Source organism: Haemaphysalis longicornis, unplaced genomic scaffold (assembly GCF_048455015.1).
Source record: "Haemaphysalis longicornis isolate Haplotype H1 unplaced genomic scaffold, Haemaphysalis longicornis Haplotype H1 scaffold_13, whole genome shotgun sequence".
Taxonomy (NCBI): domain Eukaryota; kingdom Metazoa; phylum Arthropoda; class Arachnida; order Ixodida; family Ixodidae; genus Haemaphysalis; species Haemaphysalis longicornis.
This window is the reverse complement of record NW_027526233.1, coordinates 16,798,709-16,819,012: the sequence shown is the minus strand read 5'-3', so window position 1 is coordinate 16,819,012 and position 20,304 is coordinate 16,798,709. Positions and strand designations below refer to the sequence as shown.

Below are 20,304 nucleotides of genomic sequence, written 5' to 3'. Positions count from 1 at the left end.
GCAACCTCGGAAGCCATTTTCTCAAAACAATTTTTTTGCCGCATACGTCGTTTGTTCCAGTGATTTCTTTGTGTCCGCGAGGTGTATTTTGATTCCGTTCTTTGCGTTACATTCCTTGAAGTGGCCGTGACACTCTCGGTTTCTCAGGTTTTATTTCTGTGAGTTTTGTTATTCAAATAGCCGTTTATGGTCTATATGCCTTTTGTACAATCACTTCAAAAAACTGAGAACTAAAAAATTGCCTTAATAAAAAACAAATCCAACTGTCCCGACCTTGTCCATTCATTTGGAAATGCAAAGCACTTCAAACAAGTTTTCTATCATGGTTTATAGGTCGCTCAAGCTCGGTACAAAGTGAACAGAAATAAAATTTTATGAATAAAAAGGTTTTCATATAATACTTTGAAATTTTCATGGTGCTATCACACAAGCATTTACAGTTCTATGCCAAGTGTGATCAAAATCCACAAAGAAATAAAAAAGTTGCTTTTGAAACCCACATTCCCCTTAATTATTGGATATTCGATTAGATATTCGATGGTAGATATTCGTATTCCATTTGTATTCGGAAAATTTGGTATTCGCACACCCCTAGTTTATAGTGAACTGCGCTTACGTCAGCCCAAACGCTGACAGGGCTGAAGAGACACGCATGCGCAGTAGAGTGTGGACGGTGGACAACAAGAAGGGAGGGAGGGACACAGCCCCAAGCATGAGATGCTTCGCATCTAAAAAATAGCAGTGGCTTAGCTCGGCTACGCTAGGATATACGTAGCATGAGCTATGATTGAGCTGGTTATTCTTAGGTCTTTGGTTTTCTAGGATTAGCAGATGATCATGCTTACTGCTGCTAAAAAGATTTCCAGTCTAATCCAGTCCAGTCTAATCCAGTCCAGTTCAATCCAGTCCAGTCCAGTCCAGTCCGGTAAGATCCAGCCCCCGTCAGTCACTGCTCCTCGCGCATGCGCAGCACGGCTGTGAAGGAGACAAGCGAAAACGGCTATCAATCGACTCCGGCGCACCGTGAGACTTGGCCACTACGCAACGGAGGCGCACAGCTGGGCACGCTCCGGTGCCAGTGCGTCTGCTGCGGCTCTGATGTCACTCCTATAGAATGCGCACACCGCCGAATGTGCAGACACCCGTAGTCCAATTGGGTTTGATCGGACAATTCAATATAATACAATCCGATCCACTTTATTCTAAATCCATTTCAATCCAATCCAACTCAATTAATACAACGATCCTCGTGCTTGCGCAGCAGGCCCTTCAAGGTCCACAGGAAACTGCTCAACCTGGGCCAGTGTAGCTTACGCTACAAAACACCGGAGCACACGTTTCCGACTCGCGCTGGAGAGCTTCGTGCTTCAAATACAAGAGATTTGAACACAAAGCTATGTGTCTCTACCTCACAATGGTTTAATCTCTTTCAAACATGTAGTGCAGAAGATGAGAGACACAGACAAGTAGAAACACACGTCTACTTGTCTGTGTCTCTCGTCTTCTGCGCTACATGTTTGAAAGTTATGTACGAACAAGCCCAAATTTCTCCACTACTGAGGTTTAATCTCCGTGGCCAAAAACGCCAAGGCGTGAGGATACATTTACAGAATCCTTGCTTCGCTCCTCCCCAGGTTTTACGTTATTGGAGAAGGTCCGGGAATTATTTTGCTTGTTATTTTCTTCGCTCCCTGTTTTGTGCACTGCTTCGAATCAAAACGTTAAGCGTACTAATCCAGCACCGTTGTTGGTGCACACTTGCTTTCGGCAGTTCCGATGGTTGAAATATTTTTGTCTCTCCGTTGGTTTTTGTGTGTATGTGGTGTGGAGTGGAACAGTGGTGAGGTTTTTGTCTACATATGGGAGTTGCCGTTACCCAACTAGAGGCTAAGCAGAGTGCTAAATGCCCGATGTAAGAACCTATTGTGTTTTTAAATTTCAGGCAATTCGGTTACCACTAGACACTATTCCAAACTGTTTTTACAGGGAATTTCTCAAAGGTTAGACACCAGCAGATAATGCCATTCACGATAGAATCGCTCAAAGCGTGCCGTGCCGTAGGAAATTTTGGTCTACCACAACTGCGTATTGCAGAAAAAGGGCCAGGTATTTCTTATTTTGATGTAAATCTTCGGGACAGCGCCATAAACCATCGTTCACGGATAAACAATGATTTTCAAACATCGCGCAAAAACTAAAAACGGCGCTATTCGGACAACTGGCGCCATATGATGTGTTCATTGTAAACCCCTAATTAGATTCGTGGGCGTTTGTTTACATTTTGGGAGGGTACAAGGCGTCGCGAGTGAAATCTGAACCCAAGATACAGGCGACTGTGGATGCTGTAAAGGCGAAAAGCGGTTTCAGGCACATTGGAAACTGCTGCAGCTCATTTTTTACCCCAGCAACAGCGATGACTGCATCAACGATGTGGCATCTTCAGATTTCATTTCTGATGAAGACTCTCCCATTCAACAGCCTCAGACTTGGGCTGGTAGTTCCAGGGAAGCTTCGTTTTTTACTTCGCGCTGTATTTTAAACAAAACGTGCTAATATCTGATGACATCGATATTACTTTCATGTGAACGGTCTGGACCATGAGTGGCGGAGATATTTTGCCTTATTCAGACCTCCGTGTCGTGTTATCACCCTCAAGTTAGCCTGGCGTTCGTGTAAAATTAGCGTTTCGCAGACACGCGGGCTGCTACTCAAGAGTGCTAAATTTTAGATGCAGAGCATCTCTTCCTCTCGGCTGCGTCGTACGTCGCCCGTCGTCCGTCCGTCCGCACCTGTCCCCACCAGCTGTGCGATAACGCGCGCGCTTCTCCTGCTCTCCCTCTCTCCACGCCAGCTGTGCGATAGCGCGCGCGCTGCTCCTCGTCTCCCCATCTCCCCGCCAGCTGTGCGATTGGCGATGAGATGTTTGAGTGGCGCCCCCTGGCTCTGACGTCGGCTTAGGGACTCGCGCCGCTGTCGTCTGCTACACTCCGCTTGTTAGGGGCAGCAGTGCCTGCGCTAGAAATCGCCCGCTTTGATGCTTTATGGCATCAAAAAGCGTGTTTCTGGTAATTCAGTTATTTTTGCCAGCTTCAGACACATCTGAATAACTTCAGTCTGTATCCCCCCCCCCTCCCCCAAGTTTGTAACACTTGAAGAGAGAAAGAACAACCTTCTTGAAAGCCTCGGTAAGAAGATCGTTTATAACTCGTCCTTACTTGCTTATTCGCGGGGTTCGGTGCTCAGAGCTCCTCGATAAGTATTCGAAATGGACAGTCTTCCCTGAATTGTTTTTGAGATGCTCTTATGAAGTGTTCCCAACGCATTAGTTTTTCTGCACCGTCACAAACGTCTTATTAGTAGGTTTCGGAATGTTTGTTAGGCTCACGAAGATTGTGCGTATATTTTCTTAATGCTGTATGGCATACATTCCCTTTTTCACAAATTGGCTTTCGTTATGAATGCGCGCGAGAAGATGCATATCCGCAGCGTGCGTTGCCTATTCACGTGCAAATACAAAGAGATGTGTGTTACGCTACCGCTATCGCGCCCCAGGAAACGTTGACCAGAGTACTCGAAGGCAGCTTTTGTGCTCCGAATTTCTCTCGTAACCATCGTTATCATAACAAACTGACTCTCAACCCGACCAATTATGACATGATTACGGTGTTGAAGGCTCGATATGCACGCTAACAAACACAATAAATAGCATACGTGCATATATTACAAGAATCGAAACCGATGAATAGTTTCTAGCAGCGCTTTATCGTTTTCCAACCCTTCCCGGTGTAAAAAATAAATCTTGGAAAATATTCAGGTCTCTCCGCTCCCGCGTAATATGCATCCTACACATAACAGGGAGCGGAGAGAGGCCAGAGCCCGTGCCCTGCAAAGACGCTTTGCGAAAGTCGAGAACGTTGCTTATGCGGACGCGGCTGATTACGCTGGTCGCGAGGCAATGGCCATAGCGGTGGTCAACAATCAGGGCAACACCATCGCCTCCTGCTCTATCCGAGCGAGAGACTCGGTGGTTGGAGAAGAGGCAGCCATTGCTTTAGCCATGGTTGCCTCCACAGAAATCAAGACAATCATCAGCGACTCTAAATCAGCAATTCTAAATTTCTCACGAGGACACATATCAAGGGAGGCGTCCGCAATCCTCATTTCTGGTCTCCACCTCGAAAACCGGACAGGCAAGATCAACTTAATTTGGACCCCCGCCCACTCCGGCCTTGCAGGGAACGAGTCTGCGCACGAAGCCGCTCGAGTCTTTACCGACCGAGCGGACGGCCCTTCCGATGCGGAACTCGTCCCTATGTCAGGCAGGGACAGGCTGTTGTCGTACAGTGATATCATCGGTCATTACCGTTTAAGCCGGGCCCGCTTCCCACCCGCGCACCCATCCCTCAGTAAACGGCATTCGGTGGTCTGGCGACTGCTACAGACCCACTCGTACCCAAATCCCCTAGTGTATAGCTATTGCTACCCAGGGCGCTATTCCCCCCCAGTGTCATAGATGTCAGGAACGAGCGGACCTGGCGCACATGCTATGGCAGTGTCCACAGGCGATCACAAATGGCCGCACAATCACTAACAGTGAGCAGTGGGAGACCGTGCTGCTCAGCTCCAGCCCGGAAGATCAACTCTGGGCCGTCCAGCTGGCTGAGGACGCTGCCAGAGCCCAAGGGCTCACGGCCGACGACTAAGCTACACAGCTGGCAAATTGAATAAAGTGTACTCTCTCTCTCTCTCAGGTCCACTCGGGATGACGTCCGATGGATTGAAGAGAATTACTCCTACTCTCTTGTCCTGGACTGATTACCCAGCCCACTAATCAGCACGATTTTAAAGTTAAATAAAGTTTCCCCCTCCTCCTACTCTCCTCTTCCACATCATCTTGAGTGCAGTTTTCGTATAACGCATATCTGAATATTGGGAAGATATGGCTGCGGGAAATGTACAAAAATAGCCCCCCCGGTCTGAACAAGCATAGTGCTACTGTATCTTTACCGTAGACGTGACTTGTTTTGATCAATAAACCTCCATACTGGTTGGAAACCTGGTATGAAGCCACCACGCGCCTGTACATACATAAGGTTATTTGGAACTAAATTTACATTTTTTGCGTGTCATAGCGCATGTCGGCATACTTTCATGCCATGACAACGTAAAGTGATGTGATGCACACTTTCGAGCGTTCGGCAAGGTTGCAAAAACTGTTCTACTTTACATATGATTACCAGGAATCGCAATGCCTTCTGCCAAAACCGACAGCCCCAAAGGCCTGGAATTTGTTTTGGTCTTGATTTTCGTTGTTGTCGGTTACTAGCACCTGGCTGTTTTATTTGTTAGAAAGATTTCTCAGTACAGAAGCTGACGCCGAGCTCCGACTCTTCGCGCTCCGCACAGGAGCGGCTTCGCAAAGAATGGGGCCCCGCTGGCAATGTTTTTTCCGTAGCGGTATCCAAAAGCATACTTAAACTCGCACCCTGAGCTAGTTTATGTGATTTCAAGTCTATTGTTATGATAAAAAGTTACGCACTAGCAAAATCTGGCGCCCACAAGCATCAGACGTCAAATGAGCGCAAAGAAATAGCGGGGAGAGCGAGCCCGAGTGCAGCAGACGACATATGCGAGAATCCCTAAGCTGACGTCACGGAGGCGCGCTTCGCAGCGCCCCCCGTGATCGAGCTCACCGCCAATAGCGCGCGCGCTAGTCATCACCGCAGCTGCGCGATAAGCGCGCATGTGCGTCTCCCGTCTCATCTCCTCCACTCCACTCAATCTGCTCAATTAAACCCGATCCGCGCGCCGCTCCCACAGTTGCACCGGCCCTTCAGGGGAGAATTTAACCGACCGTTTCGGCGGGTGAGGATGAGCGCTAGGCGGATGTGACGTCACGTTTGTTCCCAGCGCTCCCGCGTGGTATGTTTATATTTTTCCGAGTGCTGCCTACACGGCGTGCGCGCCGTAGAGACTCAAGTAGCCGCGTTGGACTTTTGCTGTCAACGCAAGTGTGAATGGTTGTCGCCCTGTCAATCGTCGTTCAACAGCTCCAGCGTCTTCTGGCTCTACGGCTGTGCAATCAGCCGTGGGCGTTCAACTGTCCACCATCGGCCGACTCAGGTGAGCGCTCCTTTTTGGCGGGTTTGCAATCAGTTCACATATCACCTACTGAAAAGCTGAATTGCTTTCTGCTCGCTGCAGTTATTAGCGACGTTTACGAAATTCTTAACGTCACGTTCTCACCGTCTTGCGTCATTGTCACTGTTTATGCTGCTCTGTTGGCCTCTGTCGGCGATCGCGAGCTGTTGACGGTTTGTTGCACGGCGCGGAAACTCGCTCGCATGCAAACCCGTCTCGCCCATGGCGTTTCTTTGTCTCTTCTTTAATGTGGCGTCATTAAAATCACTTGTTAGCCTCGAGGCTTTTTCTAGACAATGTGCCTTGTGCTAACCGTGTTGTAACGAAAATGAACTTGCAGTAGAAGCGTGACAGAACGCTGTTGGAAAGGTTTTCGTGTGTGCGTGTGGTTCGTGAGGGCGTTGTAACCAACGGTGTTTCATTCCTCATGTTCCATTTCTTTCTCTTGCAGCATCTTTTGACTGCAGTCGCGGTGCCCCTAGCCTGCCTGCAGCACTCATCCTGCCATTCCAGTGGGAACTAATGTTCGCAGGCCACTTGTCACAACCTAACGGGTTCCCGCACTTGCCTGGCTTGTAATTTATGGTATACTTTAGATCCACCATTGCGTTCTCACTCTGTGCGTACATTTAAACCGAGTGTTTACACTAACGGGACAGTAGATAGCCATGAAGACAGCAGCGTGTGTACTGGAAATGCCTGCCAGTGAAAACAAAACCAAACGATCTACAGATCTATGCCAGCTTGACCGTTACAAGTCTTTCTGCGAGTATCAAAGCAATGAACAGCTGGGGATATCTCGTGTGCAGAATTGTGTTCTTCCTTCTATTTGTTATCTATTTGCTGGTATAAATTTAAGAATTGATAGTATGAGTAAGGTAGACAGAGAACAAAGTGATTGCGTTGCTCTTAGAAATACTTTACGCGAAATAAAACTGCTTCCTGCGAGTTCGCACTGCTTAGTGCAGTAAAAAAGGTTCTGTATAACAAATATGATGCACCCAAACCCATCTGTGATGAAGATACGTTGTGCATTGATTATTTAAGGGCAAGTTATTAACTCTGACAAAGCAAGAAAGTGACCTCTTTGTTGTGCAGAAAACTAGTTTAGTAGTACTTTTGGCTTTTGTCTGGACATTGTCAACAGGAATAGTAGCCTTGGCGCACGACTTTGTGGACACTTTCCTGTCGCCTTCCTTCAATGCCAACACAGCGGCGAAGACGCCTCGGCAATCGAAATCACATGATTTCAGGCAGTTACTGCTGGATCATTCATTCTACCATGAGGGCATCCTCTACAAGCCGTGAGGCCTTGCTCTGTTTTCTGCTAGGGCTCTTTTCGTTGCCAAGTGCCATGGTCTTTTTGGGTAAAGCTCCCCAAAACAAAGTGGTCTTGTCCCTGTTGGAATTGTCATGTTATCCGTATAAAATTCAGAGCACTGATGCTTCTGCTGCAAATACAAGAAGTGCTGCAGATTTGCACATGTGGGAGCTCGGTTTTTATCTACGTGTGTGAAAGATTTGTCGCATGATACAGGGCGGAGATGCCATGGTGCTATAAAATATGTTAGAGAACTTTGGATTGTATCTAAAAAGGAGACAGCAAGCTCTGACGCTTCCTCTCTAACTCTGTAAGAGAAGGGCGCAGAGAACGATGTTTGATTTTAAAGAAGTTCAGTCATCGATGTGTCATGAAAAACTGATTTAAAAGGATGGCGAGGCATGGATGAAATTTTAAAAGCATAAAGGAGATCTGTGTATGCTCGCTGGCGTTGTAGGTTTCATTTGTTGCACACCACATACATGCTTTCAACTGGACTATTCAGGAAGGCACCACACGCCAAACGGAGCCCTAGATGAGGCACAGGGTCCAGCATTCTGAGGCATGTTTTAGTGGCTGACCCATAGACAACGCTACCGTAGTCCAATCGTACAATGCACCTTTTGTGTCGTCATATAGGGAGCCTCAATTTTTATGCTGCAGTGTAAACCATGCCAATGCATGTTTGTAAATGTCCATTCCACCAACAAATTCACGGCATGCCTTGACAGTAAGCGCAGTTTTGTGCATCTAGATAATCACCTGTACCTATTTATCACAGGCCTGCAACTTGCACATGGTCGGATTTAAGCACCCTGAATGTAGCAACTGTAGCCGACCATAACACATAATCTTGAAAACGCTACCTTATCAACGCGAAAGCAATATGTGGCCCATTGACTAAGCAGCCACTATCCACTGTCTGTGCTAGCACAACAGCTCCTAAATTGGCCGGCAGTGCAAAGAGTGAATTGAGTTCAAAACAACTTTGGGAAGAGTTGAAACCGCATGGGAACCAAACCCAGGACGTCCCGAGTGTAAATCCAGCATTACATCCTTGACACCACTATAGCTCAGTGGCTCTAGCTGACTAAAGGTGCACCCAGGGAGCGCATTGTGACCTTAAACTGAAAAAACGTCCAGAGGTACAAGCAACCGAAGATACTATGAGTTTGAAATTTCTTGGCGATTCATTAGGTCACACGCTCAAGCTACAACACATAGCCATAACATCCCCACTCAGGTGAATTGGCCAGTAACGATGATAGCTGCTGTCAGAAGCTTACGGCTGTTTCACCAATCCCCGTTTGTCTTAAAACAATGCTGCTTAAATTACACACTGGCCAACTGCACCTCGTCGAGTATATTTTACGCTCCTGGCATTCTGCATTGCCCTTGTTTAGTGTTAAAGAACTATGTATTTGATCACATGTGAAGACTGCCATTTCTGTTGGAGAGCATTTCGTGCTTTCAACCTGAATGGGTTGACTCTCATCAATTCAACACTGACTGCGCACTTTGATTGTGGTGTAATAAACAGAAAACCTGGATAGAGCCAAAATACTGAAGAGTAAATTATGCTTGGCTTATACATTGCACAGCATAGCTGTAAACGTCAAAATTCGACTTTTTAGGTTTCACATGGCAAAGCTCGGCATAGCTTGGGCCAACTATGAGGTGTACTGCAGTCTAGGGCTATAGGTTAAGTCAGGCCACCTATGAATCTTTTGACATGCTTCGAAAACTTGGCACACAAGCATTTTTTTTGTTCTACCTAAACCAATGCTTTGGACTGGCCAAAATGTTTTGTACGGGGCAAACTGCACTTTGCAACTGCAAATAATAATGGAACCAACTTACTGTTGTGTCCCTTCGAGAATCCAGTGCTTGCCTAATATCGAAAATTGCATCCAGGATTCCAGCAATAGACCCTATGCAAAATGCGCCCCGCCATCTCACGTCGACTCCGGTAACTAGGTCCGCCATTTTGGTACGGTCGTTTGAAACCGAAACCAATTAGCAAAACATAGAAGGCGGGCATTGACCGCTCTTGGTGATGGACTACAATGCTGGAGCATTGCTCCGTGCCGCAGAGCACGCAATGCGGAAATACCGGTTCAAATGAAGAAAAGGTACGTGAAGTTCCACGCTTTTGAACGAACTTTGTGACGCGAACTGTGCCGGCGCGAGCATTGTGACACGCTGGGCGCGGTGCGCTTGGAGCGAATATTTGTCGTTGGTTCGCTAAGCGCGGGGTTCCGTAGTCGCTGTCCGTATGAAAAATACAGCTGCGTTGGAGTTCTGTTGTCCAGCCTTTGTATTCTAAATGAAGCCTGAGCGTGCGCCGCCTATTCACGCGACTGACAGCGGCGCTCGACCGGGAAAACAGTACCACACGTTGCCAAAATTAGGCTGTTTCTCTACTCGTCCCTGTGGCTCTGCGCCCGCTTCATTTCATTGTTAAATGGTACCGCTTAGCCCCTACACGAGCCTTTATCTTACCTAGGGCTGTAAACAAACTTTTCTTGCCGCACTACGCCGTCACGGCGCGGTTGAAAATTTCCTCTGTGGCGGGCGCGCACGGTATGGGAGTGTGTTGTTGTTTTCTTTACGTGGCATTTAGCCGCGTGTCGTATAAGTGGCGAACTTTGTTTTATGATGATCTAACGGTGGAAAATTCGAGCTTTTGCACTTGGTTCCCGATTTGCCGGGCTGAAAGGTTTGTTGTTACGTCAAGTTAACTTGGTGCCCATTGTTATTCCAGCAACGATGTATTTACTGCCGAATATTTTGCGACTAAAATAGCGACTAAAATACACACTCACTCCTCTAGTTTGTCACATGCTGCATGCATGCCTCCGACGTAATGATAGTGGCCATTGATGTAGGTAGCTGAGACAATCTTCAAGTTTTATTCAAAAAGAAAAAATAAAACGGCCACAGTTGCATCAGGCCGCCGCGCATCAGCTTGAGTGCTTTTGCGTTTTTTGTATCCACAGTGAAAATCCCAGTCAATTAAACTACTTCGCTGATTTATAGCGCGTGAAGTATAGCAAACTGTGTATATACAAAAAGAAGCATTCGCGCACCCCTGCATGTCGCGGTCTAGTAAACACGACGTTGCCCAGCCTCTGCGTGCTCGCGAGATGACCACGGCGAAATGTGGAATGAATGCTTGCTGGTAGCTCATAGGTGACCCTTCAGGTGCCATGCCAGTCCTTGTTCTGTCACTGGAGGGGGGGGGGGGAGGAGGAGGAGGAGGAGGAGGAGGAGGAGCGGGAGGCCAGCACAACTGGGGCAAAAAACTCATTCCCAAGGATACCAAGTTTTCTCCCAAGCGCCTGCACGGCACTTTGTTGCTGCTCGCATTGCTCCCATATCCAGAAATCTGGGACAGGAAGCTTCTAGTTCAGCTGGTTGGCACCACGTGGCGTCTCCACCTTCAAGATTTCAAACTTCCCGCGGTGACGTATTCGGTGATGCGGGAAATGAAAATTACAAGAAAAAGACTTCACGTTTCCAGTAGCGGCCTTTATCGCCGATCGCCTTTCCGTGTGTGCTCCTTTACCTACACCGTGACCTACACCCCCCCTGAAGCACACCGTCATGCCAGCACTGCTAGTGATTTTGATAGCGAGCGAGGCGACGTCTCACTCTGGAGTGAAGTTGCTTTTCGCACCGCCGCACGCCGTTTGCTGAGCCCTGCGGAAAATAAATGCGACGGTAAAAAAAAGGAAGAGGAAGGGGAGGGGGAGCGTTATCCTTTTTATTTTTTTCTCTGGGGGCTAGGCTAGCTGGAAAAGCCCGCCTTGCTCATGTGAACGGCCAGCGTGGGTTTTGGCGCAGTAGGATTTCGATTAAGAAAATTAAGTACCGATGACCGACCGAATTTTATCGCTGGCCCGTTCAGATATCGAATTCGTGTTTGCAGATATCGATCGGCAACCTATAGAATGTCTTAAAGCTGTTTTACAGTGTTTTCCCCTAACCACCAATATGAGGGTTTGGGGTAGATTACGTGTTTTCGCGGATTACTCAATATGTGTTCACCCAGTTGATATGCCCAACTGTCTTTTGATTACAAAGAACTAATTGAGGATTTTGTTCTAATAAACCCGCAAACGAGCGAGCGGGATCTCGGAATTTACACTCCTAAGAAAGTGAACACAGGTAGGATGAGATATCATTGCCCAGCCCAAAAGTGCTGGACCTACAGTTTTTAAACGTTGTGAGTACATTCCTACTATGGCGCAGGATCTTAATAAAGGTCCATCTTTAATTACACTCCTCACACAAAAAAGTCCGCGTTCACCTACAGTGACCCAGAAACACGTTTCAAAGGTGGCAATCAAATGCATTCAGCTGGTAGAACGGATTATGGGGAGCATTTGAGCCAAGCTTGAGCCCCATACGTTCTACGTATAATTTGTCAGCAATTTTTAAACATAGCCTTTCTCAGCCGATGAGGCTGTCTCCACAGTCCGCGCTGGCTACGTCATTTGAAACCCCTTCGCTGTTGTTCATTTTCTAACGACGTCACCCCGAACGCAACGTCACGATGGTGCGTTTCCGGTCTCCATTCGTGTGCGGGCTTTCCTACCGACCGCCGCTTGCCGCCGCGACGCTCCAATTCAGCAGCGAAGTTCCGAAACGAGCGCTCCGCGTCTGCTGGACAGACATGAATTACCCGTGCTGCGTCGGTGGTTGCAAAGCCAGCGACTGGCGTAATGTGAAAACGAGGCACGCTCTGCCGAAAGATCGTCTGGTTGCCACTCATCGGTCTTTCGGAGTCGACGGTGCCAAGATTTTTTTCGTGCGTGTGGCAGGCACTTCTATCTTTTAGAATGTCTGCGATATAATGGCCTCTTAAAGATTATAATCGCTTGATCGCGAGGTTGCTCCGATAGTTCGGACACTTAACTAAATTCGGTAAACGCATTTTTAGCAAAGATATACGCGCATTTGCAACGTAAACAAACCGTCCTCGTCGCAAGCCTAACCGACAAAGCCGGTGGAGAAAAAGTCGAAAAAAAAAGTAATCAATGTTGTCGGTAGGTACCAATATATAGTTGAAACAGGTTCCAAGACCCTTTCGCCTCCCCCGACAGTAAGTTAGGAAGGAAAAAAAACTTCAAATATACAAAGCGTAGCGTCCGCACCACCCGGCCAAAAACCGGCTACGAGTAGGGCACGACCAAGGGTGGGGTAGGCGGGCAGACGAAAAGTTAAATAACTCGGCAACCCTAGGGCTAAAGAAAACTATAACCACTCGTTGCGGCCGGCAGAGCAAGGGCTACCGTTCTTTAAGGTCGGGATTCATAGTGCCTGAGATAAGCAGGATCAACGCACAGGTGGCATTGGCAGGATTCACAGACCGGAAGTCGAGCGTCCTGACGTCACGTGACTATTTACCGTGGGGCTCTTCGATTTGCCGTCTCGGACTCACCGCGTACTCCCCTAGAAGCAATCCGGAATTCGTTTTTCCTATGTATTCCTATGGCATGGAGAATCTTCGGACTACCTGCGGACTATCCTGTTTGAGTCATCAACGGTAAATCTAAGAGTCCCAGTGTTTCCAGCTCTTTCGAAAGAAGCAAAGAGGGAGGAGGAAGCGATCGGCAGAGAAGGAGGGGTACTTTATTCGCTTGTGACATACGTTATACCGACTGTAGGGCAATAGTTACAACGGCAACGCGTTTCGTAATACCGAACGTAGGGCAATAATTATAACGGCAATGCGTTTCTACATTGATTACCTGAGGCATCACAGGGCTTTTGTAATTTCCTAGAAAAGTGTTTCTCGGTCCCTTTAAGTCTGCTTGCGTGCTTTGAAGAGAGAAAGAGAGAGAGAGAGAGAGAGAGAGAGAGAGAGAGCGAGAGAGAGAGAGAGAGAGAGAGAGAGAGAGAGAGAGAGAGAGAGAGAGAGAGAGAGAGAGAGAGAGAACAGCTTTATTGAATGGCCTGCAGTCGGTTAAGATGTCGCCCCACTGGGAAGACGGGTCTTCACCGCGACGCGGCCATGACATCTATCTCGGGCGTCGTGCTCCTCGAGGCTTTGCTCACTCGCTACTCCTTCGGGTCAAGAGGGCCGCCCCCTTCCTGGGGGTGCTTCCCCCCTTCCCTTCAGTTTTGCTCGGTCGGTGCCTTTCCAGAGCTGCCGAGAGCTGCTGCACGGCCTGCAGCTATGCTTCTCGATCGTAGGTCTTCATCGCCGCCTCAATTTGCAGCGGAAACGTCATCTTGCTTGCCTCTCTTGGGTTCACTCTGCGGTCCCACAGGATGTGAGCCGCGGTGGCTCTCTGCTTCGCACACAGTTTGCAGACATCACTTTCATAAACACTGGGGCACACGTACCTAGCTAACACGGGGGTAAGTAAGGACCCCGTGGAGAGCTGTCTACTTATCAAAAACTTCGTCTTTTGGCGCGAATAACTACAACAAACAACTGCGATACTTCCAGCCCCACTTTCCGCAGAATCGTAGCTCTCCGTAGCTGGTGTGTACGTTCTCTACTCACGCGTCACGAGAGTTGTCATCAGCGAGCACGTACTAGGCTAACTCTTGTTCCACGCCTTGCAACGTGTTGGAGGAAGGCAAGTAACGTACACGCGTTTTCAAGGTACGAGCCACACCAGATTGGACCGAATATACGCCCCATTTCGTCTTATTGACGAATGTGAAGACTATATTGCCGCGAACCATACATTGGGTTTGTTTGTTTGTGTTTTGCTTTTACCGCCCGGCTGCGCCGGTCTGTGTTATCTCTGCGCCAAGGGAAGCGCGTGTTCCATTCTTCCTTTATGTGCCGCATGCGTTATCCGTTGTGATAGGGAGAGCATTCCGATCTAACGTGAACAGCCCAGAATAATCTTCTTAGATCTACTATGTTCTCGATGCGAATCGACGTTTCGAGAACCACGCGCGCCAAAAGATAAAAAGCCTGCAGTGCAGACGCCGGGGCATTAATTTCGACGACACTCGCCTGTGCAAGTCACTTTGTTGACCGCTGCTTCGCCGCCTCTGTATTCTTTTGAGTTGTTAGGGGAGCACAAGTTCGCTCCAATAAACGTGTTTCTCATTCAAGACAACTGCATCGTCCTTTTCTTCCTGACATCTGTGGAGGTGCTGGGTACTAAGCCTTTATGCTCTCTACGACATCTCGAAGCCGCCAAGCCAGTCCAACCAGAGAAAGCCCCCGACTGCAAGGATTGCTACCCGAGTTCGGTCTTCTGCCAGAAGGGCCCAAGAAAAGGAACGCTGCAACCAACACCATGGTGCAAGAAACAACGTCGCCAATCGTCCTGCAGCAGCCCCGGGAACCGCCATCGTTCCGGGGAGCCCCCGCTGAAGACCCCGAAGAATGGTTGGAGAAGCTGGAGCGCGTCCGCATCTTCAACAGGTGGGACGACGAAGAAACTTTCCGGCATGTCTTCTTTTACTTAGAAGATGCTGCTTGAACTTGGTTCGAGAACCATGAGAGTTCTTTGACCGACTGGACTCACTTCAACAGGGAGTTCCTGAAGACATTCACTACCGTTGTGAGAAAAGAGCGAGCTGCGCTTTTGCTTGAAACTCGGACACAACACCACAACGAAGGGGTCGTGATCTTCGTTGAGGAGATGAAGCAATTATTTCGCCGCGCGGACCCCGAAATGACGGAAGAAAAGAAGTTACGCTTCTTGATGCGCGGTGTGAAGGAGGAGCTGTTTGCTGGACTTGTCCGCAACCCGCCCAAAACCATCGCTGAATTCGTGACCGAAGCCAGCACGATTGAGAAGGCTCTCGAAATGCGTGCTAAGCAGTATGACCGGAACTTTGTTGGTGCGGCCAGTGCGAACTACATCGACAACATGCGGATTCCCGCTGATAGCCCACGCGAGACCATCCGCGCAGTAGTGAGAGAGGAGCTGCGGAAACTTTTCCCGACGACGCCGCAACCCCAAGTCGCTTGCCTAACTGACGTGATCCGGGAAGAAGTTCAAAACGCTTTGGGAACTTCTGTGGCATCCGAAGTACACTGCGAGCTTCAAGCTATGACGTACTCCGCGGCTGTTCACCACCCCGCCCTGCTCCAACACGTCGTCAAGAGGCACGTCGTCCAGAGGCCCCGTCCTACCGCCGCCCACTGTCGCCCGCCCGACCCCCGGTAGTACAAACCCAGACGCCGAGGAAGACTGACGTATGGCGAACACCGGATAATCGTCCTCTGTGCTACCACTGCGGAGAGGCCGACCACATCTACCGTCGCTGCCCATACAAGAGACTCGGACTACGTGGTTTCTCCGTCAACGCACCACACCCCCGACCCTTCCAGCACCCATCTGAGATTGAAGAATACCTGTCGAACACCAGCCGTGGACCAGCCCGTTTCAACCGTTCGCCGTCGCCCTACCCGAACAAGTCGCCGGACCGCCGTAGCAGTGCTGACTTCGCACGTGGAAGGTCTCCCAGCCCACGCGGGGGAAACTAAAGGTGTCAACTTCTGGAGGTGAAGTTGCTCTACGGCGAAAAACTGGAAACCCTCCAACGACGCAAGGACGCGCTAAAGACAGTGATTCACGACATGCCCTCATCCCGACGACCCGACCTAACCCTGACGAGACTCCCGAACACGACGACAGCTACACGGCGCGACGCGTAGCCGACCTGACCGAGAAGTCCGTTGAGAAGACGACGACAACGACGATGCACAGTGCCCGACCATCAACACGTACAAGCAGAGATACGACGCCCCGACGAACCCGGAACTCGAGGAAGACTGCATCTGACGTCAAGGTGTCCATCGACGGCTTTGACGTAGTCGCCCTCGTAGACACGGGAGCTGACTATTCGGTTATGAGCGGACCATTTGCGTCTAAACTGAAGAAAGTTATGACCAGATGGGACGGCCCGCACATACGCACAGCAGGAGGCCACCTCGTGACGCCAAGTGGAACGTGCACATCGCGCGTCACCATAGACGGCACAACGTACCCTGCGGCGTTCGTCGTTCTGCCTAACTGCTCCCGCGACGTGATTCTCGGAATGGACTTTTTGACGGACAACGGTGCAATAATTGATCTGCAGACCAAGTCGATAACATTTTCCTCCGATCACTCCACGACGCCGCAGCCGAGCCCCGATCACCGTGCTGCTGTCAGGATCGCCGACGATCACATCACCCTGCTACCCCGCGCAAGCTTGATGATCGCCGTCTACTGTGAGGATGCTGCTTCTGACATCGACTCTATCGTAGAGAGTGATCGAAGGTTGCTTCTCGACCGCGGTGTCTCCGTCGCAAGAGGCATTGCGCACTTTAAGCAACGCCAATCTCACGTTTTGGTCACTAATTTCACCGAAGAGTACCAGCATTTAAACAAGGGAGCTGCAATTGCGTTCCTCGAAGAAACGCAAGAAGCAAGTGATGTGATCGCAGTCGCCGACTTTGAACGCACACCCGTAGAAACCTTCAAGCTCCCGCAGCCATTCGACGTGAATCCGGCGCTACCGCAAGAACAACGGAAAAAATTATTGGCTTTGCTGCGTCGCTATAGCGAATGTTTTTCGTCGAGCGCAAAACTACGTCACACCCCTCTAGCGAAGCACCGAATAATAACCGAAGATGGAGCCCGACCTACCCGACAGTCACCGTACCGCGTCTCTTCACACCAACGGGAAGCCTTCCGGACTCAAGTGGACGACATGCTGAGCGATGACATTATACAGCCATCGAAAAGCCCCTGGGCTGCGCCCGTCGTACTCGTAAAGAAAAAAGACGGCACATTAAGGTTTTGCGTTGACTACCGGCGACTGAACAAAATCACGAAAAAGGACGTGTACCCCCTCCCCCGAATCGACGTCGCCCTCAACCACCTCTGCCACGCGAAGTACTTCTCATCGATGGACCTGAAGACCGGCTACTGGCAAATTGAAATGGACGAGAGAGACCGAGAGAAGACTGCATTTATAACCCCAGACGGCCTATACGAGTTCAAGGTGATGCCGTTTGGGCTGTGCACAACACCAGAGACGTTTCAAAGAGTCATGGACACTGTGCTAGCTGGCCTTAAGTGGCACACCTGCCTCGTATACCTCGACGACGTAGTGGTATTCGCCCGGACTTTCGACGAACACCTTGCAAGGTTGGAGTCTGTACTCGAGGCCATTCGTACGTCGGGGTTGACGCTGAAGCCTGAAAAGTGCCGTTTCGCATACGGGGAACTCAAGTTCTTGGGCCACGTCGTCAACGCCGCGGACGTCCTACCTGACCCGGCAAAAACTTCAGCCATTGCGAACTTCCCAAGCCCGAAAGACAAGAAGGGCGTGCGAAGATTTCTCGGGCTGTGCGCATACTACCGGCGCTTCGTCGCAAACTTCGCACGCATTGCAGAGCCACTCACGCGCTTGACGAAAGATAGCGCCCCTTTCAGCTGGGAAAACGACCAAGAAAAAGCATTCGGCGAGCTGCAAAAACGCCTGCAAAGCCCGCCCGTGCTCGCTCATTTCGACGAAAATGCCGAAACGGAAATGCACACGGACGCCAGTGATATAGGCTTGGGTGCCGTCCTTGTCCAAAAGCAAAGCGGCTGCGAAAGGGTGATCGCCTATGCCAGCCGTGGTCTGTCGAAGGAGGAGAAAAACTATTCTGCCGCTGAGAAAGAGTGCCTGGCTATTATATGGGCGATTTCAAAATTTCGCCCATACGTGTATGGAAGGCCATTCAAGGTTGTAACAGACCACCATGCGCTGTGTTGGCTCGCCAATTTGAAGGACCCCTCTGGCCGTCTTGGGCGGTGGAGCTTGCGCCTGCACGAGTTCGACGTTACAGTCGTTTATAAATCCGGCAGGAAACACTCCGACGCCGACTGCCTGTCCCGCGCCCCCGTCGACCCACCACCACAAGACTCTGATGAAGACAGCGCGTTCTTCGGGATCGTGACGGAGAGCGACCTAGCCGCCCAGTAGCGTGCCGACCCCGACTTACGCGTCATAATTGAGTACCTCGAGGGATGCAACGTTGCCGTTCCTAGGACCTTCAAACGCAGCTTAACAGCATTCAGCCTGAGAAACTCCGTCCTTGTGAAGAATTTCAGCCCCGGAACAAGAGCGAATTACCTTCTAGTCATCCCCGCGGACCTTCGTGACGAAATTTTGGAAGCGTGCCACGACGACCCGTCTTCCGGACATCTGGGCACAGCCCGCACTATTGGAAAAATAAAGGCGAGGTACTACTGGCCCGGCCTTACCTCTGACGTCACCCACTACGTCCGGAGCTGCCGTGACTGCCAGCGACGAAAAACGCCGCCGACAAGACCCGCCGGACTTCTGCAACCGATCGCCGTCCAATCGAGACCATTTCAAAAGATTGGAATGGACCTTTTAGGCCCGTTCCCTACGTCACGGTCACAGAACAAGTGGATTGTGGTAGCGACAGACTACATGACGCGCTACGCAGAGAACGCCGCTCTTCCGATGGGGACTGCACAAGAAGTGGCGAAGTTCTTTATAAGCCAAGTTGTGCTGCGACATGGAGCCCCGGAAGTCCTAATCACAGACCGCGGAACGGCATTTACTGCGGAGCTGATGCAAGGAGTATTACGCTACAGCAACACGGATCACCGAAGAACGACGGCGTACCACCCCCAAACGAACGGACTAACAGAACGTCTGAACAAGACAATCGCAGATATGCTGTCAATGTACGTTGACGTTGAACATAAGACTTGGGACGAAGTGCTCCCGTATGTCACGTTTGCGTACAACACGGCTATCCAGGAGACGACACAGCTGACGCCGTTCGAGCTTGTCTACGGTAGAAGGCTGACTACGATGCTCGACGCCATGCTTCCGTACGTAGAAGACGACGACCTCAACGCCGACGTCCACGGATATCTTCAACGTGCGGAGGAGGCCCGCCAGCTCGCTCGAGTTCGTATAACGGACCAGCAGCTGGTGGATGCGGGCCGCTACAACCTCCGACGCCGAGACGCCGAGTACCAACCAGGGGATCGTGTGTGGGTTTGGACTCCCATCCGACGACGCGGACTCAGTGAGAAGCTCCTGCGACGGTATTTCGGACCCTACCAGATTCTACGACGTGTTGGCCAACTTACCTACGAAGTGATCCCCGATGGTGACTCCGGCACAAAACTCAAGCAAGTTACATCATACCGCCCCATTTCCTTGAACAGTGTAGACTATAAAATTTTCAGAAAAGTGCTTGCCAGTAATTGATCAACTAATCGGATCACACCAGACATGTGGTATCAACGGCCGTGCAATATTTACTAATATACATAAAGCTAGGTGTGTACTGGAGCGTTGCGACGCGACACGTGACGGGGTCGCAGTTCTTCAACCCGACCTCGAGAAAGCGTTCGATTGTGTGGCGCACGAGATTTTATTTTTTTATTTTGGAGTATGTAAATTTAGGTTCAGTTATAAAGGAGGGTGTAGTTCTGGCGTACAGGAGGTGCTCCACTACATTAATAGTTAATAAAAGTCTAGGGGCCCCCATTAGTGTGGAGCGTTCGGTTCGCCATGGCTGCCCTCAAGCCCCCCCTTCCCCCCTTTTTTTTGTCTTTACATCGAGACGTGTTTGAAAATAATAGGAAACGAGCAAATCCGTGGTTTTAATCTGCACCAGTCTGAAGTCAAATTGTTAGCCCACGCCGACGACATCGCACTATTCTGCAAAAGCAAAGGAAGTGTTCTGGCGTACAGTTCTGGCGTACAGGAGGTGCTCCACTACATTAATAGTTAATAAAAGTCTAGGGGCCCCCATTAGTGTGGAGCGTTCGGTGCGCCATGGCTGCCCTCAAGCCCCCCCCCCCCCCTTCCCCTCTTTGTTAAAGCGTTTAGTG

At 49.9% G+C, this 20,304-nt stretch overlaps 1 long non-coding RNA gene across 1 annotated transcript; it reads left to right on the top strand.

Annotated features, from left to right (window-relative positions):
• Positions 1-5,944: 5,944 nt before the first annotated feature.
• LOC144164007 (uncharacterized) lies at positions 5,945-7,437 on the top strand. Its single transcript, XR_013320992.1, has 3 exons — positions 5,945-6,123; positions 6,593-6,726; positions 7,289-7,437. It is a non-coding gene; the product is annotated as an uncharacterized LOC144164007 (long non-coding RNA).
• Positions 7,438-20,304: the final 12,867 nt, after the last annotated feature.